General features: G+C 51.6%; 1 protein-coding gene across 26 annotated transcripts in view; it reads left to right on the top strand.

Moving 5' to 3' along the window:
* IP6K1 (inositol hexakisphosphate kinase 1) overlaps positions 1-25,492 on the top strand; it is a 228,250-nt gene that overhangs the window by 75,395 nt on the left and 127,363 nt on the right. For 19 of the 26 annotated variants that reach the window (XM_084634290.1, XM_084634292.1, XM_084634316.1 and 16 more), the window contains 2 exons: positions 5,721-5,931; positions 16,840-17,050. The gene's annotated coding sequence lies outside the window, so the exon portion shown is untranslated. Of the gene's footprint in view, positions 1-5,254; positions 5,589-5,720; positions 5,932-11,540; positions 13,738-16,553; positions 16,708-16,839; positions 17,051-22,659; positions 24,859-25,492 lie in introns of those variants that run through there. The other 7 variants (XM_084634294.1, XM_084634307.1, XM_084634312.1 and 4 more) reach the window with 7 other exon arrangements.

Genomic DNA, 25,492 nt, shown 5'->3' on the forward strand with positions numbered 1-25,492 from the left:
GGGAAGCAGAAAAGCGGGGGCCCCTCCTGTGCCACTGGGGACCAGGTGATGCTTCTCATCCCCGTGAAGAAGAATAAGTTGCAAGCTGCCTGGGATAGGCCTCTCAAGGTCATCAAACAAGGAGGTGAACTATACGGTGAAACCTTTTTCAGCACCCTAAAGCCTGCGATTGAATCAAAAAATCTGAACACTGCTGCTGGATGTACAGCCCAGATCCAGTTCAACGTTGTCACGACAGCTATATAGTCAGATATTCGTTTAGATCAGAGATGGGCAAACTTTTTGGCCCGAGGATCACATGTCGGTATGGAAATTGTATGGCGGGCCATTAATGCTCAGAAAATTGGGGGTTGGGGTGTGGGAGGGGAGGAAGGATACGGCTGGGGCTGCGGGCTCTGGGGTGGTGCCAGAAATGAAGCGTTCAGGGTGCAGGAGGGGGATGAGGGCTGGGGCAGGGAGTTGGTGCACTGGAGGAGGTTGGGGTGCAGTCTCCGGGTGGCGCTTACCTCAAGCATCTCTGGAAGCAGCAGCATGTGCCCTGTCCAGCACCGTCCCTACAGCTCCCATTGGCGGCGCTTGTGGTAGGGGCCGCATGAAGAGCCATCTTACATCTTAGTAAGAGCCAGAGAGGGGGAACCAGATCCTGCTGTTTCCGGGAGCCACACAGATCCATGGCACAGTACTTTCATTTGTCGTGTAACTGACATTTCACTAGCAGCTCTCTGTAGCGTGCAAGCAGGTGTGGTAATAAATGCACCGCACAGAATTTGGACTGCCTGGGCTTGTGTTAAATCTAATTTTTAATGTTCTGATTTTGATGCTGACCCAAAAGTTTGGCAGCCAGAGTCAATCCTGCATCTTGGCAGGGCCCAGACTAGAACTAGGTGACCCTTGCGGTCCCTCCCAACCCTATGGGGCTATGATCCTAGTACCGGGTCTGATTCAGGCTCTGTATAGGGTCAGCAGTGTTTTCGTATCCAGCCTCCAAACAGACCCAGCAATCCGTGTATGGGAAGCTGGACGTGGCCGATGATCATATTCCTATGCTTATAGCCGTGTGCTGTGCGCTACATAATATTTTTGAAGGGACGGGTGAATGCTTCACTCAGGGCTGAACCGCAAAGGCTCAGCACCTGGAGGCTAGCTTTGAACAGCCAGAGACCAGGGCTATTAGAAGGGCACAGCACGGGACCATAAGGATCAGGGATGCTTTGAGGCAGCAATTTGAAGCTGAAACCTATACTCGAGATTGCAGTGCTTGTAATGCTAGGAGGTGATTGGTGCACATGATGCAAGAAGGGAACTTAACATAGCTGTATCTATGTTACTTTGCAGTGCTCTTTTTGCTTTCACTTAATAGAATAAAGATTGCTTTCAAACAAACACAATTCTTTTACTGAAAGACAACAACCGGAAGAGAGAGTCCAATGAAAAAAATCATCAGTCGGGAGCAGGATGGGGGAGAATGGAGGGTATGGAAGGTCTCAAGAGGAGGAGGGGGGTCTCAGCACGGCTACAGATTTGTGTATGTCCAGGGATCATACCCAAACCTGGGCAAGTGTTGAGTGTAGTGGGTATTGGGAGTCCACACTGCTGGACTTTGAGGAGGGAGGAGTGGAATGCTGCGGGTAGAGAGTGGATCCAGGAGGTTGATAAGAGTGTGTTGGCGATGTGTGTGTGTGTGTGTGTGTGGTGCTTTGGGAAAGAGTTTTCCGACAGTGGCTGCAGGGGAAGGTGGGCGTGGAGCTGCTCGGTTTGAAGAGCTAGTACCTCTGGAGCATGTCCGCTTGACGCTCCATGACTGTTAAGAGCCCCTCCGTGGCTTCTTTCTGGTGTGCTGCGTTCTCCTTTCATTCCGTCTTCTCACTGTCCCACCACTCCTTCAATTCCTTTTTCTCAGCAGCGGAGTGGATGATAACCTCACGCATAAAGTCCTCCTTACTTCTTCACCGTTTTCGAATTCTTCGCAACCGCTCTGCCGCCGATAACAAAGAGGGAGGCTGGTCTCCCAAGGTCATCTGTGTGAAGTTTAAATACAACATTTTACAGAAGCAGTATTGTTTGCTACATAGACAGCACTCTTTCAGTGCTTTAAAACACAGCTGGTACTCACACAACTGTCAGTATCTGGTTGACCCCAGGCAAGCACACATAAGCCACAAGACTCCCAAAATGGTGAGTAGCAGCAGGGACAGGGTAAATCACTGTTTCGGGACCCTGCTGTACACTGGACACTTGGCTCTTGGGCACTTGGGGAGAGCCAGCACTGTAGGGTGGGCCTGATAATCATTCCTGTCTCCACACTTTCCACAGGAGGTGATCATTATGGGTGATATCTCGCTGCTGAGGGTGAGCAGGGAATCAAGGGACAGTGTTCTCTAAGCCTGCGGCTTCTGCCCTGGCCCTATGTGAATGGCGCGTGTGTACCTATGGATTCCTATCTTGTGCAGAAGCTATAAAAGGGGGTGGAATAGGACAAAAGAGGCTGCCGGCCATGAGAAAACCCCTTCTTACCACCTGAGATGTCTGCTGGAACTAACTAGGACTGTACCAGGGAAAGGATTGGGCCCAGACTAGGAAGGAGTCTGTGAAAGAAGTTTATTGGAATGTCTCTGCGGGTGAGCTATTACCTGTTATCCGTTTCTTAATGCTTTTAGGCTTAGACTTGTGTGTTTTTGCTTTATTTTTGCTTGGTGACTTCTTTTGTTCTGTCTGTTGTTACTTCAAACCACTTGAATCCTACTTTTATATTTAATAAAATCACTTTTGTTTATTAATAAACCCAGAGTAAGTGATGAATACCTGGGGGAGCAAACAGCTGTGCATATCTCTCTATCAGTGATATTGAGGGTGAACAATTTATGAATTTACCCTGTATAAGCTTTATAACAAGTACAATGGATTTGTTTGGGGTTTGGCTCCTATTGGGACGTGGGTGCTGGAGACAGGTAACCTGCTGAGCTGTTTTCAAAGTCTGCAGCTTTGGGGGTGTGGCCCAGACCCTGGGTCTGTGTTGCAGCAGACTAGCGTGTCTGGCTCAACAAGGCAGGGTTCTGGAAGTCCCAAGCTGGCAGGGAAAACAGGCTCAGAGGTAATTTCTGTAACATCAGGTAACAGTCCAAGGAAGGAGGTCTCTGTGAATGAACACGTCGCAGTTAGGGATAGGGTACAGAGTAACCTAGCCAAATTGGAGGATTGGGACAAAATTAATTTGATGAGGTTCAACAAGGAAAAATGCACTTAGCACTTAGCACGTAAGAATCCCATGAACCACCACAGGCTGGGGACTGTCTGGCTAAGCAGCAGTTCTGCAGAAAAGGACCTGGGGATTACAGTGGCTGAGAAGCTGGATACGAGTGAGCAGTGTGCCCTTGTTACCAAGAAGGCTAACCACATATTGGGCTGCATTAGGAGGAGCATTGCCAGCAGACCGAGGGAAGTGATTATTCCCCGCTATTAGGCACTGGTGAGGCCACATCTGGAGTATTGCGTCCAGTTTTGGGCCCCCCCCCACTACAGAAAGGATGTGGACAAATTGGAGAGAGTCCAGCGGAGGGCAGCGAAAATGATTAGGGGGCTGGGGCACATGACTTATGAGGAGAGGCTGAGGGAACCGGACTTGTTTAGTCTGCAGGAGAGGGGAGTTGATAGCAGCCTTCAAAAGAGGATGGATCATAGCTGTTCTTAGTGGTGGCAGATGACAGAACAAGGAGTAATGGTCTCAAGTTGCAGTGGGGGACGTCTAGGTTCGATATTAGGAAACACTATTTCACTAGGAGGGTTGTGAACCACTGGAATGGTTTACCGAGGAAGGTGGTGAAATCTCCATCCTTAGACATTTTTAAGGCCCCGCTTGACGAAGCCCGGGCTGGGATGATTTAGGTTGTGTTGGTCCTTCTTTGATCGGGGGTTGGACTAGATCACCTCCTGAGTTCTCTTCCAACCCTAATCGTCTATGATTTGTAACAACAGCTGCTTTGGAACCAGCCTGGCCTCGCTAACCTAGCTGTTCACCAGGTGGAGACAGGAGTCCACCCTCCTGTAAGATGCTCCCAATTCTGGGTCACTGGGAAAACAGCCAAGGACCTGGTGGGAGAGGTCGGAGACATACTGACTTTAGGGCGTGATCCAGCCATCCACCAGCCCCGGGGGCCTGTCACTTGTGCCGGTCCACAGGAAAGATGGGTCGATCCGACTCTCAATGCCATCACCATGTCTGCCGCCTGCACATACCTACTCCTGATGAGAGCCTAGACAAGTGGGGGGGACTCAGTACCCATGACCAAGGATGTCACCAAAGGCTACTGGCAGGTGCCTTTCGATCCAGATGCCAGGTTGAAACCTGCTTTTGTTACCTCTTTGGGGCTGTACAAGTCCGACCTTTCAGCCTTAAGGAAGGGTCGGTCACCTACCGGTGCCAGACGGATCAATTACTGATGGTGATGGAGAATTTTACCCTAGCGTACATTGATAATATTTGTGCCATTAGTCAGACCTGGGAGGACCATGTGTCCCAGGTGATTAGGGGGCTGAGTTACCTCCAGGATTCAGGGCCGACTGTAAAAGCTAGGAAGTGCAAGGTGGGGATGGCAGAGGTGTCGTACCTGAGCCACAAGGTAGAGAGCGGCTGCCTAAAGCCAGAGCCAGCCAATGTCGGGGCGACCAGAGATTGGCCTGCTCTCCAGACTATGAAACAGACCCAGGGCTTTATTGGGATGGCGGGGCACTACCAGAGGCTTGTGCCCCACTTTAGCTCTGTGTCAGCTCCCAAGAAGGGTAAGCTAGACAAGCTGGTCTGATCGGAGCAGTGCCAGAGGGCTCTCTGCACACTGAAGGAGGATCTGGTCAAGGGCCCGGTGCTGGGAAACCCAGACTTTGACAAGTCCTTTATGGTGTTCACCGATGCCCCAGACACAGGACTGGGCACGGTGCCGAGGCAGGCCCATGCAAAGGGGGCGAAACACCACATCATGTACCTGAGCAGGAAGCTGCTGCCCTGGGAGCAGGGCTATGCAGCCATAGAGAAGGAATGCCTGGCCATGGAGTGGGCTCTTACAAGGCTGCAGCCGGATCTATTTGGGCAGCGCTTCACTGTGTGCACAGACTACTCGCCCTGCCATGGCTGCGTCAGATGAGAGGGGCCAATGCCAAGCTCCTGAAGTGGAGTCTGTCATTAAAGGATTACGCTATGGAGGTGGTCCATAGTGGTTAAAGGGAGTGAAAGTGTTTTAAAGGCTGATGCTTTGTGCCGGAGAGGGAGACCTGAACTTCCCCAGGTCACTGGCTAAAGTGAACCCGCTCAGTTAGGTCTCGAAGAGGGGAAGAGGGGAGACATGTGGTGGGATTTCCCCTTGTTATGTTGTATATGAGGCTTACTGTTTGACATGAATGCTGTGTGTCCCTAACTTTCCCTGTGTATTGCACCAATGTCTAGGTGGTGGGAATAAACGTGTGCAATTTTTGGAGATGCTCCAGCTTTCTGTATGGAAGTTAAGGACACCCCTTTGTAAGTTGAGACCCAGGAGGGGGATGCGACGAGGATACTCTTGGCCTGGGAAGCGAGAGAAAGGCCAGAGGAGGAGCAACAGGTAGGGCAGGGGCCAGGCAGTTCGAAGCGAGTCTCGGCTGGCTTGGGGCTCAGGGGGAGAAGCTAAGAAGTGCTAAGAAGTTCTGTCCTGCGCTGCGTTCCTGTCGACTAATAAACCTTCTGTTTTTACCAGCTTGGCTGAGAGTCACGTCTGCCGGTGTGTCATGGAATCACCGGGGCGATGCTCTGGAACTACTCCGTCTGACGCCAGCCAAGACTCTGGGGGAGCATGCCTCCTCTCTCAGAGCATACTGTCTCCAGGCAAGAAGCTTAAACATCTTCACCTTTCCTGGGTCTGACCTTGGAGCATTCAGCATCCGCATCCACACCGTGCACTTCCCACAGTGAGTCTGCCCGGGTGGGGTTCCTGGGGAAGCCAGAGGGTCCTGCACCTCAACTCCGCAGTCAGGCATGACTCTCAGTCAGCCAATAAAACAGAAGGTTTATTAGTGGACAGTAACACAGCGTAGGACAGAACTTGTTAGCACAGAAATCAGCGACTTTCAGCCAAGTCTATCTTTCAAGTCCTGGGCCAGACGCGCTGCACTAGCCCTCTTCCAGTCTCCTAATGCAGACTGCCAGCTTCCAACACCCCCCTGTTGCCCCTTCTCCGTCTCTTTGTCTTGCTTCCCAGGGAAAATGTGTCACCGGGTCACATAGGTGCAAACGGCTGGGTAGCCTCACCTGCCCTGAGGTCCTCAGTAAAAATCACACGCCCAACTCATATGCAACAAAACAAGATGAATAAAACCCCACTTTGTCACAGCTCTTCCTCCTCAGAGACCGGAACTGGGTGGGGCACTTTGGCCAGTGGCCTGCGTAAGTTCTGTCCCGCATTTCTGGGACAAAGCATCGGCTACAATCTTGGCACTCCCCTTAACGTGGACCACCTCCATGTCATAATCCTGAAGCTGGAGACCCCACCTCAGGAGCTTGGCATTGGCCCGTTTCATCTAGTGTAGCCACCTCAGGGGTGAATGGTTAGTGTACACGGTGAAGCGGCGCCCAAACAGATACGGCTGCAGATTTGTAAGGGACCACACCATGGCCAGACATTCCCTTTCTATTGCTGGATAAGTCTGCTCCGAGGGCAGCAGCTTCCTGTACAGGTACATGATGGAGTGTCTCTCCCGCGTTCCATCAACCTGCATTAGCACGTGCACCCAGCGCTGTGTACGAGGCATCGGTGAACACCATAAAGGGCTTGTCAAAGTCTGGGTTTACCAGCATCGCACAGGCGCCAACTTTCATTTCGCAGTGCAAACATGGGAGGGAGGGGGTGAGAAGCAAGGGAGCTACAATGCAATGAGTCACCTGCATGAGGCCCCACCAGGGGAATTGCTCAACCTTGCTTGGAGAGACATTCCATTTGTTCTACAAGCACATGGACTGAGAGTGTAAAACAGGGAGAATGGACACATACTGGGCCCTTCTCCTGCCCCACCTCTTCTGCAAGCAACCAGGCAGGACACTGAGAAGAACACAAGACTCCAACACAGGAGTTTGGCCCAGGTTTAAGGAACAAATCTGTATATTAAGGACTGCAATATCCAGTAGGGTGAGAAAAACTGCTTAATCTAGTTGCTGCCCAATCTAAAGGGTTGAGAGTTTAGACTGTGCTTATATTTTATTTTATTTTCGTAACCACTCTGACTTGTTATGCCTCGACTTAAAATCACTTTAGATCTAGCTTTATAGTTAATACATTTGTTTATTCTACCTGAAGCAGTGCATTTGTAGCAGAGACTCCCCTTGGCATAACAAGCCTGGTACATATCAATTTCTTTGTTAACTTGATGAACTCATATAAGCTTGCAGTGTCCAGCGGCCATAACTGGACACTGCAAGACGGAAGTTCCCAGGGTTATGTCTGGGACCGGAGATATTGGCTAGTATCATTCAATTGCAACTAGCTTGGAGCAGCTTACATGCCAGAGGCTGTGTGTGAACAGCCCAGGGGTGGGGTGGGGGGTGGGGTCTCACAGCAGAGCAGGGTAAGACTGGCTCCCAGAGTCAAAGAAACAGATAGCCGTGGGGGGAGCAGACGGACACACCGACAGGCAGAAACCACGGTTGGAGTGCATGGACCCACTGCTGTCTGAAGTGTCCCTTTATTATTCTGCTACAAAACAAAAACTAACAGGACACTGGGGCTTTCCTGGGAGGGTGGGGGAAGGACAGAGCCCCTGACCATTTCCAGGGACAGGACATCACAGACAACACTTTCAGATAAGGCACTGCTAAGCCCTGCCCCGCTCCCTGCAGCACAGGCTCTAGTACAGGGGTGGCTCACAATTTCAGCCTGTGCACGTCTGCGGAAGCACACTATGTAGAAGTCCAGTCTGTCATATCCACCATCAGGCGGAATCCACCCCGTAGGAGGGTTCCTGTCGGTCAGTGCACTGTTCAGTGGTGCGTTGAAAATATTCCTTAGTCTGAGACCATGAAAGTAGGCTTCCTGATCACCGCAGAACTGTATCATGTTCTTGGGAGTGGTGGGGCAGAAAGAGATAGGACCGACTCTTCTGCCGAGCTAAGTGTGTGGTTGGATCGATTAATGATATTGTTAAGTGAGTTGAGGGAACCACTGTTGTAGCATGTAGGAGTTTAGATAGTTTACTGTCCTTTTTCCTCTGTAGAGAAGTGAATTGTGCGTTGTAAATGGCTTGTCTCGTTTTTGTAAAGTCCAGCCACGTGGAATTTTGTGTGCAAGGTTGGTTTTGTATGAGAGTTTCTAGTTTTGAGAGCTCATTCTTGATCTTCTGTTTGCTGTACAGGATGCTGATCAGATAGGTTCCTCAGTTTCTTTGAGAGTGTGTGGCACAGTCTCTCACCGTAGTCAGTGTAGTAAGTCGATTGCAACGGATTTTTTACCTTCAGTCCGTTTGGTATGATGTCCATCTGTTTGCACTTGGGGAGAAAGATGATGTCTGTCTGTATCTGTGCAATTTTTTTTGTTCAAGTTGATGGATTTCCACTCCATACGGCTAAATTTAGTGCCTTGCATGGTGACAAGTAGCAGCCGGGAGTCTATCAACCCAATTCCCCAGTCAGCGGGGGGGGGGCGCGGTGCGGGGCGCCCCAATCAGAAAGCGAAGGAGCTGAAAGCGAAGGAGCTGGAACTGGAGGAGCAGAGACTGGTGGGCAGAGGGCCTGCCAGGGGAGTAAATGAAGAAGGACCCAAGATGCCAGTTCTGCAGAGAATCTAGACACCAAATTGTCACCCCAGTTTAAGGAGGGGGGATATTAATGCCTACTTCACGTCCTTCACATCCTTCAAGGCTTGTGATCTGATCCAGATTGACCCTGCAGACAGGCTCCGCTGTGTAACCGCCCCCTGCTGGGTTCCAAGGCCAAGGAGGGATTGAGCTAAATGGATGGTATTGAGATGGGGAACTATGACCTGTTCAAACAGGCTTTGCTACTGAAGTTTGAACTGATCCCCAAGGTGTACGATTCGGGGGTGTACGCAAGACCCCAAGTGTCACTTACAAGGAGGTCACCAACCTGCTGTGGGAATATCTCCGCAAGTGGGGGAAGGGTACAGGGGCCACTACCTCCGAGGGATTGAAGCAGCTGTATGACATCTCTTCTCCAGACCTTAAGATGTGGTTAGTGGACCCAAAGCACTGGGCACTAGCGGATGAGTTTGTGGACAGCAGATGGGGGGGGGGGCGCGAAGGAGACCGATATCGGGGAGTCAGAAGGGTGGGTCACCCAGAGACCTCTCAAAGTTGCGAGTCCAAGAAGCCCAACTCAGGGGTGCCCATGAGCCAGAGCGGGCCAACCCCCCCACTCGTGGGACTTGAGGGACCTGAAATGTAATTACTGTGGCCGAAAAAGACACAAAGTGGCGCAATGCCTGAAGATGAAGGAACTGCAGGCCAAGCAGAATCCTCAGAGTGTCAACTGGGCGGAAGCCCACCGAGAGGGGGCACCACCAGTCCAGGGGGCCGCAGTCAACATGGCAGAGTCAGGGAGAGGAGAACGCCAGTGCAGAGGAGCAGGGGAAGGTGGGGCTCCAGTTCCAGAGCACCTGTACTCAATCCCCTGGGTGAGAATGAAACATGCCTCATGGAAAAATCGCGAGCTCATCCCCATTGAGGTGGGCGGAAGGAGCGTCCAGGGGTTCTGGGACACAGGCAGAGAGGTGACACTGGCCAGGCCAGAGGCGGTAGACCCAGACCAGCGAGTGCCTGATGCATAGCTGACCCTGAGAGGTGTGTTCAGGCCCCTCGACAAGATTCCTGTAGCAAAGATGCATCTGAACGGGGGGGGTGCCTAAGGAGGGCCCCCAAAGAGTTTGGGGTGCATGATAAGCTACTCCTGGAGGAACTAATGGGTCTTGACTTGGGGGACTGGCCGGGTGGCACTCAGAGCACCCTGATCCTTCCCCAGAGTCAGAGCCAGTGAGGGACACCCTGTCCTGAGCCAGCAGTGCGAAACCTCCCAATGTGGGGAGCAAAGCACCAAGGGTAGGGTTCAAAAGGGCTGGGCCTGAGCCTCTGTCCCAAGATGGGGAAACCAATGCATAGCCAGCCAGGGCTGTGGCCCCAAACCCAGCAGCGGAATTCCAGATTGAGCTGTAGGCGGATCCCTCCTTAAAGAAGCTGAGGGCCTTTGCTGGCCACAGTGGTGCCGGACCCCTGGGGAGGACAGCTGGGAGAGCTTCCTGTGAGAGAAGGGAATGGGCTGGTTTGGGGGCAGACTGAACCTTGTAAAGCCAGGAGTCAGTTTGTGATTCCCCAGTCTGGCCCATGATGTTCCCCTTTTGAGGCATCAGGGCAGCTAGCACGCCAGGCAGCGGCTGCTGCAGAACTTTTACTGGCTCGGGTCTTGGACGCTGTCCAACAGTATTGCAGGTCCTGTGACTCCTGCCAGAGGGTGGGGAAGGCCTGGGGTAAGTGCAAAGCATCTCTGAGACATTTGCCCATCATACAGCCTTTTCATCATGGAAATAGTGGGGCCCCTCAGCAAGGCAATCCGCGCTGGGAAGAAATACATTCTGGTGGTGGTACCCCGATGCAGTGGCCTAGTCCTCTATCGAGGAAGGCACCGTGGCAGATGTACTGCTGACCATTTTCAGCAGAGTGGGGTTCCCCAAGGAGGTCCTTACTGACCAGCAGTCCAACTTCATGTCAGCCCTGCTCCAGTGCTTGTGGGAGAAGTGTGGGGATCAGGCACACCTGGGCCACTGCATGTCACCCTCAGTCCTATGGGCTGATGGAGAGGTTCAATGGGACTCTAAAGATGATGCTGAAAACATTTATGGCCCAGCACCCGCAGGAGTGGGACAAGTATTTACCCTACGTGCTGTTCGCATACAGGGAAGTTCCCCAGGAATCCACAGGGTTTTCCCCATTCGAGTTGCTTTATGAGAGAAGAGTGAGGGGACCCTTGGACTTGATGAGGGACGACGGGGAAGGGAAGCCCTCTCCCCATGGAGAATCTGTGGTGGAATACGTACTGATTTTCCGGGAAAATCTCACTGAGCTTATGGGTTTGGACAGGAGAAACCAAGTCAGGGCCTAAGGGAAGCAGAAAAGCGGGGGCCCCTCCTGTGCCACTGGGGACCAGGTGATGCTTCTCATCCCCGTGAAGAAGAATAAGTTGCAAGCTGCCTGGGATAGGCCTCTCAAGGTCATCAAACAAGGAGGTGAACTATACGGTGAAACCTTTTTCAGCACCCTAAAGCCTGCGATTGAATCAAAAAATCTGAACACTGCTGCTGGATGTACAGCCCAGATCCAGTTCAACGTTGTCACGACAGCTATATAGTCAGATATTCGTTTAGATCAGAGATGGGCAAACTTTTTGGCCCGAGGATCACATGTCGGTATGGAAATTGTATGGCGGGCCATTAATGCTCAGAAAATTGGGGGTTGGGGTGTGGGAGGGGAGGAAGGATACGGCTGGGGCTGCGGGCTCTGGGGTGGTGCCAGAAATGAAGCGTTCAGGGTGCAGGAGGGGGATGAGGGCTGGGGCAGGGAGTTGGTGCACTGGAGGAGGTTGGGGTGCAGTCTCCGGGTGGCGCTTACCTCAAGCATCTCTGGAAGCAGCAGCATGTGCCCTGTCCAGCACCGTCCCTACAGCTCCCATTGGCGGCGCTTGTGGTAGGGGCCGCATGAAGAGCCATCTTACATCTTAGTAAGAGCCAGAGAGGGGGAACCAGATCCTGCTGTTTCCGGGAGCCACACAGATCCATGGCACAGTACTTTCATTTGTCGTGTAACTGACATTTCACTAGCAGCTCTCTGTAGCGTGCAAGCAGGTGTGGTAATAAATGCACCGCACAGAATTTGGACTGCCTGGGCTTGTGTTAAATCTAATTTTTAATGTTCTGATTTTGATGCTGACCCAAAAGTTTGGCAGCCAGAGTCAATCCTGCATCTTGGCAGGGCCCAGACTAGAACTAGGTGACCCTTGCGGTCCCTCCCAACCCTATGGGGCTATGATCCTAGTACCGGGTCTGATTCAGGCTCTGTATAGGGTCAGCAGTGTTTTCGTATCCAGCCTCCAAACAGACCCAGCAATCCGTGTATGGGAAGCTGGACGTGGCCGATGATCATATTCCTATGCTTATAGCCGTGTGCTGTGCGCTACATAATATTTTTGAAGGGACGGGTGAATGCTTCACTCAGGGCTGAACCGCAAAGGCTCAGCACCTGGAGGCTAGCTTTGAACAGCCAGAGACCAGGGCTATTAGAAGGGCACAGCACGGGACCATAAGGATCAGGGATGCTTTGAGGCAGCAATTTGAAGCTGAAACCTATACTCGAGATTGCAGTGCTTGTAATGCTAGGAGGTGATTGGTGCACATGATGCAAGAAGGGAACTTAACATAGCTGTATCTATGTTACTTTGCAGTGCTCTTTTTGCTTTCACTTAATAGAATAAAGATTGCTTTCAAACAAACACAATTCTTTTACTGAAAGACAACAACCGGAAGAGAGAGTCCAATGAAAAAAATCATCAGTCGGGAGCAGGATGGGGGAGAATGGAGGGTATGGAAGGTCTCAAGAGGAGGAGGGGGGTCTCAGCACGGCTACAGATTTGTGTATGTCCAGGGATCATACCCAAACCTGGGCAAGTGTTGAGTGTAGTGGGTATTGGGAGTCCACACTGCTGGACTTTGAGGAGGGAGGAGTGGAATGCTGCGGGTAGAGAGTGGATCCAGGAGGTTGATAAGAGTGTGTTGGCGATGTGTGTGTGTGTGTGTGTGTGGTGCTTTGGGAAAGAGTTTTCCGACAGTGGCTGCAGGGGAAGGTGGGCGTGGAGCTGCTCGGTTTGAAGAGCTAGTACCTCTGGAGCATGTCCGCTTGACGCTCCATGACTGTTAAGAGCCCCTCCGTGGCTTCTTTCTGGTGTGCTGCGTTCTCCTTTCATTCCGTCTTCTCACTGTCCCACCACTCCTTCAATTCCTTTTTCTCAGCAGCGGAGTGGATGATAACCTCACGCATAAAGTCCTCCTTACTTCTTCACCGTTTTCGAATTCTTCGCAACCGCTCTGCCGCCGATAACAAAGAGGGAGGCTGGTCTCCCAAGGTCATCTGTGTGAAGTTTAAATACAACATTTTACAGAAGCAGTATTGTTTGCTACATAGACAGCACTCTTTCAGTGCTTTAAAACACAGCTGGTACTCACACAACTGTCAGTATCTGGTTGACCCCAGGCAAGCACACATAAGCCACAAGACTCCCAAAATGGTGAGTAGCAGCAGGGACAGGGTAAATCACTGTTTCGGGACCCTGCTGTACACTGGACACTTGGCTCTTGGGCACTTGGGGAGAGCCAGCACTGTAGGGTGGGCCTGATAATCATTCCTGTCTCCACACTTTCCACAGGAGGTGATCATTATGGGTGATATCTCGCTGCTGAGGGTGAGCAGGGAATCAAGGGACAGTGTTCTCTAAGCCTGCGGCTTCTGCCCTGGCCCTATGTGAATGGCGCGTGTGTACCTATGGATTCCTATCTTGTGCAGAAGCTATAAAAGGGGGTGGAATAGGACAAAAGAGGCTGCCGGCCATGAGAAAACCCCTTCTTACCACCTGAGATGTCTGCTGGAACTAACTAGGACTGTACCAGGGAAAGGATTGGGCCCAGACTAGGAAGGAGTCTGTGAAAGAAGTTTATTGGAATGTCTCTGCGGGTGAGCTATTACCTGTTATCCGTTTCTTAATGCTTTTAGGCTTAGACTTGTGTGTTTTTGCTTTATTTTTGCTTGGTGACTTCTTTTGTTCTGTCTGTTGTTACTTCAAACCACTTGAATCCTACTTTTATATTTAATAAAATCACTTTTGTTTATTAATAAACCCAGAGTAAGTGATGAATACCTGGGGGAGCAAACAGCTGTGCATATCTCTCTATCAGTGATATTGAGGGTGAACAATTTATGAATTTACCCTGTATAAGCTTTATAACAAGTACAATGGATTTGTTTGGGGTTTGGCTCCTATTGGGACGTGGGTGCTGGAGACAGGTAACCTGCTGAGCTGTTTTCAAAGTCTGCAGCTTTGGGGGTGTGGCCCAGACCCTGGGTCTGTGTTGCAGCAGACTAGCGTGTCTGGCTCAACAAGGCAGGGTTCTGGAAGTCCCAAGCTGGCAGGGAAAACAGGCTCAGAGGTAATTTCTGTAACATCAGGTAACAGTCCAAGGAAGGAGGTCTCTGTGAATGAACACGTCGCAGTTAGGGATAGGGTACAGAGTAACCTAGCCAAATTGGAGGATTGGGACAAAATTAATTTGATGAGGTTCAACAAGGAAAAATGCACTTAGCACTTAGCACGTAAGAATCCCATGAACCACCACAGGCTGGGGACTGTCTGGCTAAGCAGCAGTTCTGCAGAAAAGGACCTGGGGATTACAGTGGCTGAGAAGCTGGATACGAGTGAGCAGTGTGCCCTTGTTACCAAGAAGGCTAACCACATATTGGGCTGCATTAGGAGGAGCATTGCCAGCAGACCGAGGGAAGTGATTATTCCCCGCTATTAGGCACTGGTGAGGCCACATCTGGAGTATTGCGTCCAGTTTTGGGCCCCCCCCCACTACAGAAAGGATGTGGACAAATTGGAGAGAGTCCAGCGGAGGGCAGCGAAAATGATTAGGGGGCTGGGGCACATGACTTATGAGGAGAGGCTGAGGGAACCGGACTTGTTTAGTCTGCAGGAGAGGGGAGTTGATAGCAGCCTTCAAAAGAGGATGGATCATAGCTGTTCTTAGTGGTGGCAGATGACAGAACAAGGAGTAATGGTCTCAAGTTGCAGTGGGGGACGTCTAGGTTCGATATTAGGAAACACTATTTCACTAGGAGGGTTGTGAACCACTGGAATGGTTTACCGAGGAAGGTGGTGAAATCTCCATCCTTAGACATTTTTAAGGCCCCGCTTGACGAAGCCCGGGCTGGGATGATTTAGGTTGTGTTGGTCCTTCTTTGATCGGGGGTTGGACTAGATCACCTCCTGAGTTCTCTTCCAACCCTAATCGTCTATGATTTGTAACAACAGCTGCTTTGGAACCAGCCTGGCCTCGCTAACCTAGCTGTTCACCAGGTGGAGACAGGAGTCCACCCTCCTGTAAGATGCTCCCAATTCTGGGTCACTGGGAAAACAGCCAAGGACCTGGTGGGAGAGGTCGGAGACATACTGACTTTAGGGCGTGATCCAGCCATCCACCAGCCCCGGGGGCCTGTCACTTGTGCCGGTCCACAGGAAAGATGGGTCGATCCGACTCTCAATGCCATCACCATGTCTGCCGCCTGCACATACCTACTCCTGATGAGAGCCTAGACAAGTGGGGGGGACTCAGTACCCATGACCAAGGATGTCACCAAAGGCTACTGGCAGGTGCCTTTCGATCCAGATGCCAGGTTGAAACCTGCTTTTGTTACCTCTTTGGGGCTGTACAAGTCCGACCTTTCAGCCTTAAGGAAGGGTCGGTCACCTACCGGTGCCAGACGGATCAATTACTGATGGTGATGGAGAATTTTACCCTAGCGTACATTGATAATATTTGTGCCATTAGTCAGACCTGGGAGGACCATGTGTCCCAGGTGATTAGGGGGCTGAGTTACCTCCAGGATTCAGGGCCGACTGTAAAAGCTAGGAAGTGCAAGGTGGGGATGGCAGAGGTGTCGTACCTGAGCCACAAGGTAGAGAGCGGCTGCCTAAAGCCAGAGCCAGCCAATGTCGGGGCGACCAGAGATTGGCCTGCTCTCCAGACTATGAAACAGACCCAGGGCTTTATTGGGATGGCGGGGCACTACCAGAGGCTTGTGCCCCACTTTAGCTCTGTGTCAGCTCCCAAGAAGGGTAAGCTAGACAAGCTGGTCTGATCGGAGCAGTGCCAGAGGGCTCTCTGCACACTGAAGGAGGATCTGGTCAAGGGCCCGGTGCTGGGAAACCCAGACTTTGACAAGTCCTTTATGGTGTTCACCGATGCCCCAGACACAGGACTGGGCACGGTGCCGAGGCAGGCCCATGCAAAGGGGGCGAAACACCACATCATGTACCTGAGCAGGAAGCTGCTGCCCTGGGAGCAGGGCTATGCAGCCATAGAGAAGGAATGCCTGGCCATGGAGTGGGCTCTTACAAGGCTGCAGCCGGATCTATTTGGGCAGCGCTTCACTGTGTGCACAGACTACTCGCCCTGCCATGGCTGCGTCAGATGAGAGGGGCCAATGCCAAGCTCCTGAAGTGGAGTCTGTCATTAAAGGATTACGCTATGGAGGTGGTCCATAGTGGTTAAAGGGAGTGAAAGTGTTTTAAAGGCTGATGCTTTGTGCCGGAGAGGGAGACCTGAACTTCCCCAGGTCACTGGCTAAAGTGAACCCGCTCAGTTAGGTCTCGAAGAGGGGAAGAGGGGAGACATGTGGTGGGATTTCCCCTTGTTATGTTGTATATGAGGCTTACTGTTTGACATGAATGCTGTGTGTCCCTAACTTTCCCTGTGTATTGCACCAATGTCTAGGTGGTGGGAATAAACGTGTGCAATTTTTGGAGATGCTCCAGCTTTCTGTATGGAAGTTATGGACACCCCTTTGTAAGTTGAGACCCAGGAGGGGGATGCGACGAGGATACTCTTGGCCTGGGAAGCGAGAGAAAGGCCAGAGGAGGAGCAACAGGTAGGGCAGGGGCCAGGCAGTTCGAAGCGAGTCTCGGCTGGCTTGGGGCTCAGGGGGAGAAGCTAAGAAGTGCTAAGAAGTTCTGTCCTGCGCTGCGTTCCTGTCGACTAATAAACCTTCTGTTTTTACCAGCTTGGCTGAGAGTCACGTCTGCCGGTGTGTCATGGAATCACCGGGGCGATGCTCTGGAACTACTCCGTCTGACGCCAGCCAAGACTCTGGGGGAGCATGCCTCCTCTCTCAGAGCATACTGTCTCCAGGCAAGAAGCTTAAACATCTTCACCTTTCCTGGGTCTGACCTTGGAGCATTCAGCATCCGCATCCACACCGTGCACTTCCCACAGTGAGTCTGCCCGGGTGGGGTTCCTGGGGAAGCCAGAGGGTCCTGCACCTCAACTCCGCAGTCAGGCATGACTCTCAGTCAGCCAATAAAACAGAAGGTTTATTAGTGGACAGTAACACAGCGTAGGACAGAACTTGTTAGCACAGAAATCAGCGACTTTCAGCCAAGTCTATCTTTCAAGTCCTGGGCCAGACGCGCTGCACTAGCCCTCTTCCAGTCTCCTAATGCAGACTGCCAGCTTCCAACACCCCCCTGTTGCCCCTTCTCCGTCTCTTTGTCTTGCTTCCCAGGGAAAATGTGTCACCGAGTCACATAGGTGCAAACGGCTGGGTAGCCTCACCTGCCCTGAGGTCCTCAGTAAAAATCACACGCCCAACTCATACGCAACAAAACAAGATGAATAAAACCCCACTTTGTCACAGCTCTTCCTCCTCAGAGACCGGAACTGGGTGGGGCACTTTGGCCAGTGGCCTGCGTAAGTTCTGTCCCGCATTTCTGGGACAAAGCATCGGCTACAATCTTGGCACTCCCCTTAACGTGGACCACCTCCATGTCATAATCCTGAAGCTGGAGACCCCACCTCAGGAGCTTGGCATTGGCCCGTTTCATCTAGTGTAGCCACCTCAGGGGTGAATGGTTAGTGTACACGGTGAAGCGGCGCCCAAACAGATACGGCTGCAGATTTGTAAGGGACCACACCATGGCCAGACATTCCCTTTCTATTGCTGGATAAGTCTGCTCCGAGGGCAGCAGCTTCCTGTACAGGTACATGATGGAGTGTCTCTCCCGCGTTCCATCAACCTGCATTAGCACGTGCACCCAGCGCTGTGTACGAGGCATCGGTGAACACCATAAAGGGCTTGTCAAAGTCTGGGTTTACCAGCATCGCACAGGCGCCAACTTTCATTTCGCAGTGCAAACATGGGAGGGAGGGGGTGAGAAGCAAGGGAGCTACAATGCAATGAGTCACCTGCATGAGGCCCCACCAGGGGAATTGCTCAACCTTGCTTGGAGAGACATTCCATTTGTTCTACAAGCACATGGACTGAGAGTGTAAAACAGGGAGAATGGACACATACTGGGCCCTTCTCCTGCCCCACCTCTTCTGCAAGCAACCAGGCAGGACACTGAGAAGAACACAAGACTCCAACACAGGAGTTTGGCCCAGGTTTAAGGAACAAATCTGTATATTAAGGACTGCAATATCCAGTAGGGTGAGAAAAACTGCTTAATCTAGTTGCTGCCCAATCTAAAGGGTTGAGAGTTTAGACTGTGCTTATATTTTATTTTATTTTCGTAACCACTCTGACTTGTTATGCCTCGACTTAAAATCACTTTAGATCTAGCTTTATAGTTAATACATTTGTTTATTCTACCTGAAGCAGTGCATTTGTAGCAGAGACTCCCCTTGGCATAACAAGCCTGGTACATATCAATTTCTTTGTTAACTTGATGAACTCATATAAGCTTGCAGTGTCCAGCGGCCATAACTGGACACTGCAAGACGGAAGTTCCCAGGGTTATGTCTGGGACCGGAGATATTGGCTAGTATCATTCAATTGCAACTAGCTTGGAGCAGCTTACATGCCAGAGGCTGTGTGTGAACAGCCCAGGGGTGGGGTGGGGGGTGGGGTCTCACAGCAGAGCAGGGTAAGACTGGCTCCCAGAGTCAAAGAAACAGATAGCCGTGGGGGGAGCAGACGGACACACCGACAGGCAGAAACCACGGTTGGAGTGCATGGACCCACTGCTGTCTGAAGTGTCCCTTTATTATTCTGCTACAAAACAAAAACTAACAGGACACTGGGGCTTTCCTGGGAGGGTGGGGGAAGGACAGAGCCCCTGACCATTTCCAGGGACAGGACATCACAGACAACACTTTCAGATAAGGCACTGCTAAGCCCTGCCCCGCTCCCTGCAGCACAGGCTCTAGTACAGGGGTGGCTCACAATTTCAGCCTGTGCACGTCTGCGGAAGCACACTATGTAGAAGTCCAGTCTGTCATATCCACCATCAGGCGGAATCCACCCCGTAGGAGGGTTTCTGTCGGTCAGTGCACTGTTCAGTGGTGCGTTGAAAATATTCCTTAGTCTGAGACCATGAAAGTAGGCTTCCTGATCACCGCAGAACTGTATCATGTTCTTGGGAGTGGTGGGGCAGAAAGAGATAGGACCGACTCTTCTGCCGAGCTAAGTGTGTGGTTGGATCGATTAATGATATTGTTAAGTGAGTTGAGGGAACCACTGTTGTAGCATGTAGGAGTTTAGATAGTTTACTGTCCTTTTTCCTCTGTAGAGAAGTGAATTGTGCGTTGTAAATGGCTTGTCTCGTTTTTGTAAAGTCCAGCCACGTGGAATTTTGTGTGCAAGGTTGGTTTTGTATGAGAGTTTCTAGTTTTGAGAGCTCATTCTTGATCTTCTGTTTGCTGTACAGGATGCTGATCAGATAGGTTCCTCAGTTTCTTTGAGAGTGTGTGGCACAGTCTCTCACCGTAGTCAGTGTAGTAAGTCGATTGCAACGGATTTTTTACCTTCAGTCCGTTTGGTATGATGTCCATCTGTTTGCACTTGGGGAGAAAGATGATGTCTGTCTGTATCTGTGCAATTTTTTTTGTTCAAGTTGATGGATTTCCACTCCATACGGCTAAATTTAGTGCCTTGCATGGTGACAAGTAGCAGCCGGGAGTCTATCAACCCAATTCCCCAGTCAGCGGGGGGGGGGCGCGGTGCGGGGCGCCCCAATCAGAAAGCGAAGGAGCTGAAAGCGAAGGAGCTGGAACTGGAGGAGCAGAGACTGGTGGGCAGAGGGCCTGCCAGGGGAGTAAATGAAGAAGGACCCAAGATGCCAGTTCTGCAGAGAATCTAGACACCAAATTGTCACCCCAGTTTAAGGAGGGGGGATATTAATGCCTACTTCACGTCCTTCACATCCTTCAAGGCTTGTGATCTGATCCAGATTGACCCTGCAGACAGGCTCCGCTGTGTAACCGCCCCCTGCTGGGTTCCAAGGCCAAGGAGGGATTGAGCTAAATGGATGGTATTGAGATGGGGAACTATGACCTGTTCAAACAGGCTTTGCTACTGAAGTTTGAACTGATCCCCAAGGTGTACGATTCGGGGGTGTACGCAAGACCCCAAGTGTCACTTACAAGGAGGTCACCAACCTGCTGTGGGAATATCTCCGCAAGTGGGGGAAGGGTACAGGGGCCACTACCTCCGAGGGATTGAAGCAGCTGTATGACATCTCTTCTCCAGACCTTAAGATGTGGTTAGTGGACCCAAAGCACTGGGCACTAGCGGATGAGTTTGTGGACAGCAGATGGGGGGGGGGGCGCGAAGGAGACCGATATCGGGGAGTCAGAAGGGTGGGTCACCCAGAGACCTCTCAAAGTTGCGAGTCCAAGAAGCCCAACTCAGGGGTGCCCATGAGCCAGAGCGGGCCAACCCCCCCACTCGTGGGACTTGAGGGACCTGAAATGTAATTACTGTGGCCGAAAAAGACACAAAGTGGCGCAATGCCTGAAGATGAAGGAACTGCAGGCCAAGCAGAATCCTCAGAGTGTCAACTGGGCGGAAGCCCACCGAGAGGGGGCACCACCAGTCCAGGGGGCCGCAGTCAACATGGCAGAGTCAGGGAGAGGAGAACGCCAGTGCAGAGGAGCAGGGGAAGGTGGGGCTCCAGTTCCAGAGCACCTGTACTCAATCCCCTGGGTGAGAATGAAACATGCCTCATGGAAAAATCGCGAGCTCATCCCCATTGAGGTGGGCGGAAGGAGCGTCCAGGGGTTCTGGGACACAGGCAGAGAGGTGACACTGGCCAGGCCAGAGGCGGTAGACCCAGACCAGCGAGTGCCTGATGCATAGCTGACCCTGAGAGGTGTGTTCAGGCCCCTCGACAAGATTCCTGTAGCAAAGATGCATCTGAACGGGGGGGGTGCCTAAGGAGGGCCCCCAAAGAGTTTGGGGTGCATGATAAGCTACTCCTGGAGGAACTAATGGGTCTTGACTTGGGGGACTGGCCGGGTGGCACTCAGAGCACCCTGATCCTTCCCCAGAGTCAGAGCCAGTGAGGGACACCCTGTCCTGAGCCAGCAGTGCGAAACCTCCCAATGTGGGGAGCAAAGCACCAAGGGTAGGGTTCAAAAGGGCTGGGCCTGAGCCTCTGTCCCAAGATGGGGAAACCAATGCATAGCCAGCCAGGGCTGTGGCCCCAAACCCAGCAGCGGAATTCCAGATTGAGCTGTAGGCGGATCCCTCCTTAAAGAAGCTGAGGGCCTTTGCTGGCCACAGTGGTGCCGGACCCCTGGGGAGGACAGCTGGGAGAGCTTCCTGTGAGAGAAGGGAATGGGCTGGTTTGGGGGCAGACTGAACCTTGTAAAGCCAGGAGTCAGTTTGTGATTCCCCAGTCTGGCCCATGATGTTCCCCTTTTGAGGCATCAGGGCAGCTAGCACGCCAGGCAGCGGCTGCTGCAGAACTTTTACTGGCTCGGGTCTTGGACGCTGTCCAACAGTATTGCAGGTCCTGTGACTCCTGCCAGAGGGTGGGGAAGGCCTGGGGTAAGTGCAAAGCATCTCTGAGACATTTGCCCATCATACAGCCTTTTCATCATGGAAATAGTGGGGCCCCTCAGCAAGGCAATCCGCGCTGGGAAGAAATACATTCTGGTGGTGGTACCCCGATGCAGTGGCCTAGTCCTCTATCGAGGAAGGCACCGTGGCAGATGTACTGCTGACCATTTTCAGCAGAGTGGGGTTCCCCAAGGAGGTCCTTACTGACCAGCAGTCCAACTTCATGTCAGCCCTGCTCCAGTGCTTGTGGGAGAAGTGTGGGGATCAGGCACACCTGGGCCACTGCATGTCACCCTCAGTCCTATGGGCTGATGGAGAGGTTCAATGGGACTCTAAAGATGATGCTGAAAACATTTATGGCCCAGCACCCGCAGGAGTGGGACAAGTATTTACCCTACGTGCTGTTCGCATACAGGGAAGTTCCCCAGGAATCCACAGGGTTTTCCCCATTCGAGTTGCTTTATGAGAGAAGAGTGAGGGGACCCTTGGACTTGATGAGGGACGACGGGGAAGGGAAGCCCTCTCCCCATGGAGAATCTGTGGTGGAATACGTACTGATTTTCCGGGAAAATCTCACTGAGCTTATGGGTTTGGACAGGAGAAACCAAGTCAGGGCCTAAGGGAAGCAGAAAAGCGGGGGCCCCTCCTGTGCCACTGGGGACCAGGTGATGCTTGTCATCCCCGTGAAGAAGAATAAGTTGCAAGCTGCCTGGGATAGGCCTCTCAAGGTCATCAAACAAGGAGGTGAACTATACGGTGAAACCTTTTTCAGCACCCTAAAGCCTGCGATTGAATCAAAAAATCTGAACACTGCTGCTGGATGTACAGCCCAGATCCAGTTCAACGTTGTCACGACAGCTATATAGTCAGATATTCGTTTAGATCAGAGATGGGCAAACTTTTTGGCCCGAGGATCACATGTCGGTATGGAAATTGTATGGCGGGCCATTAATGCTCAGAAAATTGGGGGTTGGGGTGTGGGAGGGGAGGAAGGATACGGCTGGGGCTGCGGGCTCTGGGGTGGTGCCAGAAATGAAGCGTTCAGGGTGCAGGAGGGGGATGAGGGCTGGGGCAGGGAGTTGGTGCACTGGAGGAGGTTGGGGTGCAGTCTCCGGGTGGCGCTTACCTCAAGCATCTCTGGAAGCAGCAGCATGTGCCCTGTCCAGCACCGTCCCTACAGCTCCCATTGGCGGCGCTTGTGGTAGGGGCCGCATGAAGAGCCATCTTACATCTTAGTAAGAGCCAGAGAGGGGGAACCAGATCCTGCTGTTTCCGGGAGCCACACAGATCCATGGCACAGTACTTTCATTTGTCGTGTAACTGACATTTCACTAGCAGCTCTCTGTAGCGTGCAAGCAGGTGTGGTAATAAATGCACCGCACAGAATTTGGACTGCCTGGGCTTGTGTTAAATCTAATTTTTAATGTTCTGATTTTGATGCTGACCCAAAAGTTTGGCAGCCAGAGTCAATCCTGCATCTTGGCAGGGCCCAGACTAGAACTAGGTGACCCTTGCGGTCCCTCCCAACCCTATGGGGCTATGATCCTAGTACCGGGTCTGATTCAGGCTCTGTATAGGGTCAGCAGTGTTTTCGTATCCAGCCTCCAAACAGACCCAGCAATCCGTGTATGGGAAGCTGGACGTGGCCGATGATCATATTCCTATGCTTATAGCCGTGTGCTGTGCGCTACATAATATTTTTGAAGGGACGGGTGAATGCTTCACTCAGGGCTGAACCGCAAAGGCTCAGCACCTGGAGGCTAGCTTTGAACAGCCAGAGACCAGGGCTATTAGAAGGGCACAGCACGGGACCATAAGGATCAGGGATGCTTTGAGGCAGCAATTTGAAGCTGAAACCTATACTCGAGATTGCAGTGCTTGTAATGCTAGGAGGTGATTGGTGCACATGATGCAAGAAGGGAACTTAACATAGCTGTATCTATGTTACTTTGCAGTGCTCTTTTTGCTTTCACTTAATAGAATAAAGATTGCTTTCAAACAAACACAATTCTTTTACTGAAAGACAACAACCGGAAGAGAGAGTCCAATGAAAAAAATCATCAGTCGGGAGCAGGATGGGGGAGAATGGAGGGTATGGAAGGTCTCAAGAGGAGGAGGGGGGTCTCAGCACGGCTACAGATTTGTGTATGTCCAGGGATCATACCCAAACCTGGGCAAGTGTTGAGTGTAGTGGGTATTGGGAGTCCACACTGCTGGACTTTGAGGAGGGAGGAGTGGAATGCTGCGGGTAGAGAGTGGATCCAGGAGGTTGATAAGAGTGTGTTGGCGATGTGTGTGTGTGTGTGTGTGTGTGGTGCTTTGGGAAAGAGTTTTCCGACAGTGGCTGCAGGGGAAGGTGGGCGTGGAGCTGCTCGGTTTGAAGAGCTAGTACCTCTGGAGCATGTCCGCTTGACGCTCCATGACTGTTAAGAGCCCCTCCGTGGCTTCTTTCTGGTGTGCTGCGTTCTCCTTTCATTCCGTCTTCTCACTGTCCCACCACTCCTTCAATTCCTTTTTCTCAGCAGCGGAGTGGATGATAACCTCACGCATAAAGTCCTCCTTACTTCTTCACCGTTTTCGAATTCTTCGCAACCGCTCTGCCGCCGATAACAAAGAGGGAGGCTGGTCTCCCAAGGTCATCTGTGTGAAGTTTAAATACAACATTTTACAGAAGCAGTATTGTTTGCTACATAGACAGCACTCTTTCAGTGCTTTAAAACACAGCTGGTACTCACACAACTGTCAGTATCTGGTTGACCCCAGGCAAGCACACATAAGCCACAAGACTCCCAAAATGGTGAGTAGCAGCAGGGACAGGGTAAATCACTGTTTCGGGACCCTGCTGTACACTGGACACTTGGCTCTTGGGCACTTGGGGAGAGCCAGCACTGTAGGGTGGGCCTGATAATCATTCCTGTCTCCACACTTTCCACAGGAGGTGATCATTATGGGTGATATCTCGCTGCTGAGGGTGAGCAGGGAATCAAGGGACAGTGTTCTCTAAGCCTGCGGCTTCTGCCCTGGCCCTATGTGAATGGCGCGTGTGTACCTATGGATTCCTATCTTGTGCAGAAGCTATAAAAGGGGGTGGAATAGGACAAAAGAGGCTGCCGGCCATGAGAAAACCCCTTCTTACCACCTGAGATGTCTGCTGGAACTAACTAGGACTGTACCAGGGAAAGGATTGGGCCCAGACTAGGAAGGAGTCTGTGAAAGAAGTTTATTGGAATGTCTCTGCGGGTGAGCTATTACCTGTTATCCGTTTCTTAATGCTTTTAGGCTTAGACTTGTGTGTTTTTGCTTTATTTTTGCTTGGTGACTTCTTTTGTTCTGTCTGTTGTTACTTCAAACCACTTGAATCCTACTTTTATATTTAATAAAATCACTTTTGTTTATTAATAAACCCAGAGTAAGTGATGAATACCTGGGGGAGCAAACAGCTGTGCATATCTCTCTATCAGTGATATTGAGGGTGAACAATTTATGAATTTACCCTGTATAAGCTTTATAACAAGTACAATGGATTTGTTTGGGGTTTGGCTCCTATTGGGACGTGGGTGCTGGAGACAGGTAACCTGCTGAGCTGTTTTCAAAGTCTGCAGCTTTGGGGGTGTGGCCCAGACCCTGGGTCTGTGTTGCAGCAGACTAGCGTGTCTGGCTCAACAAGGCAGGGTTCTGGAAGTCCCAAGCTGGCAGGGAAAACAGGCTCAGAGGTAATTTCTGTAACATCAGGTAACAGTCCAAGGAAGGAGGTCTCTGTGAATGAACACGTCGCAGTTAGGGATAGGGTACAGAGTAACCTAGCCAAATTGGAGGATTGGGACAAAATTAATTTGATGAGGTTCAACAAGGAAAAATGCACTTAGCACTTAGC

The sequence above is a fragment of the Lepidochelys olivacea genome (genome assembly GCF_965140295.1).
Source record: "Lepidochelys olivacea isolate rLepOli2 genome assembly, chromosome: 7".
Taxonomy (NCBI): domain Eukaryota; kingdom Metazoa; phylum Chordata; order Testudines; family Cheloniidae; genus Lepidochelys; species Lepidochelys olivacea.